Genomic DNA, 3,026 nt, shown 5'->3' with positions numbered 1-3,026 from the left:
TGTATAGGAATGCAAGAGATTTCTGTGCATTAATTTTATATCCTGCTACCTTACCAAATTCATTGATTAGCTCTAGTAGTTTTCTGGTAGCATCTTTAGGATTTTCTATGTACAGTATCATGTCATCTGCAAACAGTGACAGCTTTACCTCTTCCTTTCTGATTTGGATTCCTTTTATTTCTATTTCTTCTCTGATTGCTGTGGCTAAAATTTCCAAAACTATGTTGAACAATAGTGGTGAGAGTGGGCAACCTTGTCTTGTTCCTGATTTTAGTGGAAATGCTTTCATTTTTTCACCATTGAGAGCGATGTTGGATGTGGGTTTCTCATATATGGCATTTATTATATTGAGGTAAGTTCGCTCTATGCCTACTTTCTGGAGGGTTTTATCATAAATGGGTGTTGATTTTTGTCAAAAGCTTTCTCTGCATCTATTGAGATGATCATATGGTTTTTCTCCTTCAATTTGTTAATATAGTGTATCACATTGATTGATTTGCATATATTGAAGAATCCTTGCATTCCTGGTATAAACCCCATTTGATCATGGTGTTTGATCCTTTTAATATGCTGTTGGATTCTGTTTGCTAGTATTTTGTTGAGGATTTTTGCATCTGTGTTCATCAGTGACATTGGCCTGTAGTTTTCTTTCTTTGTGACATCTTGTCTGGTTTTGGTATCAGGGTGATCGTGGCCTTGTAGAATGTGTTTGGGAGTGTTCCTCACTCCGCTGAATTTTGTAAGTGTTTGAGAAGGATAGGTGTTAGCTCTTCTCTAAATGTTTCATAGAATTCACCTGTGAAGCCTCTAGTCCTGGTCTTTTGTTTGTTGGAAGATTTTTAATCACAGTTTCAATTTCAGTGCTTGTGATTTGTCTGTTCACATTTTCTATTTCTTCCTGGTTCAGTCTCAGATGGTTTTGCATTTCTTAGAATTTGTCCATTTCTTCCAGGTTGTTCATTTTATTGCATATAGTTGGTTGTAATAATCGCTCATGATCCTTTGTATTTCTGCAGTGTCAGTTGTTACTTCTCCTTTTTCATTTCTAATTCTATTGATTTGAGTCTTCTCCATTTTTTTCTTGATGAGTTTGGCTAATGGTTTATCAATTTCGTTTATCTTCTCAACGAAGCAGCTTTTAGTTTTATTGATCTTTGTTATCGTTTCCTTCATTTCTTTTTCGTTTATTTCTGATCTGGTCTTTATGATTTATTTTGCTAATTTTGAGTTTTTTGTGTTCTTCTTTCTCTAATTGCTTTAGGTGTAAGGTTAGGTTGTTTATTTGAGATGTTTCTTGTTTCTTAAGGTAGGATTGTATTGCTATAAACTTCCCTCTTAGAACCGCTTTTGCTGCATCCCATAGGTTTTGTGTTGTCGTGTTTTCATTGTCATTTGTTTCTAGGTATTTTTTGATTTCCTCAGTGATCTCTTGGTTATTAAGTAGTGTATTGTTTACCCTCCATGTGTTTGTATATTTTTACAGATTTTTTCCTGTAATTGATTTCTAGTCTCATAACATTGTGGTTGGAAAAGATACTTGATACGATTTCAATTTTCTTAAATTTACCAAGGCTTGATTTGTGACCCAAGATACGATCTATCCTGGAGAATGTTCCATGAGCACTTGACAAGAATGTGTATTCTGTTGTTTTTGGATGGAATGTCGTATAAATATCAGTTAAGTCCAGCTTGTTTAATGTATCAATGAAAGCTTATGTTTCCTTATTTATTTTCATTTTGCATGATCTGTTCATTGGTGAAAGTGGGGTGTTAAAGTCCTCTACTGTGTTTGTGTTACTGTTGATTTCCCCTTTTATGGCTGTTAGTATTTGCCTTATGTATTGGGGTGCTCCTGTGTTGGGTGCATAAATATTTAAAATTGTTATATGTTCTTCTTGGATTGATCCCTTGATCATTATGTAGCGTCCTTCTTTGTCTCTTGTAATAGTCTTTGTTTTAAAGTCTGTTTTGTCTGATATGAGAATTGTTACTCCAGCTTTCTTTTGATTTCCTTTTGCATGCAATATCTTTTTCCATCCCCTCGCTTTCAGTCTGTATGTGTCCCAAAGTCTGAAGTGGGTCTCTTATAGACAGCATATATATGGGTCTTGTTTTTGTATCCATTCAGGCAGTCTATATCTTTTGCTTGGAGCATTTAATCCACTTACATTTAAGGTAATTATCGATATGTATGTTCCTATTACCATTTTCTCAGTTTTTTGGGGTGTGGTATTGTAGGTCTTTTCCTTCTCTTGTGTTTTCTGCCTAGATAAGTTCCTTTAGCATTTGTTGTAAAGCTGGTTTGGTGGTGCTGAGTTCTCTTAGCTGTTGCTCATCTGTAAAGGTTTTAATTTCCCCGTCAAATCTGAATGAGAGCCTTGCTGGGTAGAGTAATCTTGGTTGTAGGTTTTTCCCCTTCATTACTTTAAATATGTCCTGCCACCCCCTTATGGCTTGCAGAGTTTCTGCTGAAAGATCAGCTGTTAACCACATGGGGATTCCCTTATGTGTTAGTTGTTGTTTTCCCTTGCTGCTTTTAATATTTTTTCTTTGTATTTAATTTTTGATAGTTTGATTAATATGTGTCTTGGTGTCTTTCTCCTTGGATTTATCCTGGAGAAAAATTTATCCTGGGACTCTCTGTGCTTCCGGGACTTGATTGACTATTTCCTTTCCCATATTAGGGAAGTTTTCAATGATAATCTCTTCAAATATTTTCTCAGTCCCTTTCTTTTTCTCCTCTTCTTCTGGGACCCCTATCATTCGAATGTTGGTGTGTTTAATGTTGTCCCAGAGGTCTCTGAGAGTGTCCTCAATCCTTTTCATTTTTTTTCTTTATTCTGCTCTGCAGTAGTTATTTGCATTATTTTATCTTCCAGGTCACTTATCCATTTTTCTGCCTCAGTTATTTGTCACTGATCCCTTGTATAGAATTTTTAATTTCATTTATTGTGTTTTTCATCACTGTTTGTTTGCTCTTTAGTTCTTCTAGGTCCTTGTTAAATGTTTCTTGTATTTTCTCCATT

This window comes from Physeter macrocephalus, chromosome 8 (genome assembly GCF_002837175.3).
Source record: "Physeter macrocephalus isolate SW-GA chromosome 8, ASM283717v5, whole genome shotgun sequence".
Lineage (NCBI taxonomy): Eukaryota > Metazoa > Chordata > Mammalia > Artiodactyla > Physeteridae > Physeter > Physeter macrocephalus.
This window is presented reverse-complemented; position numbering follows the sequence as displayed.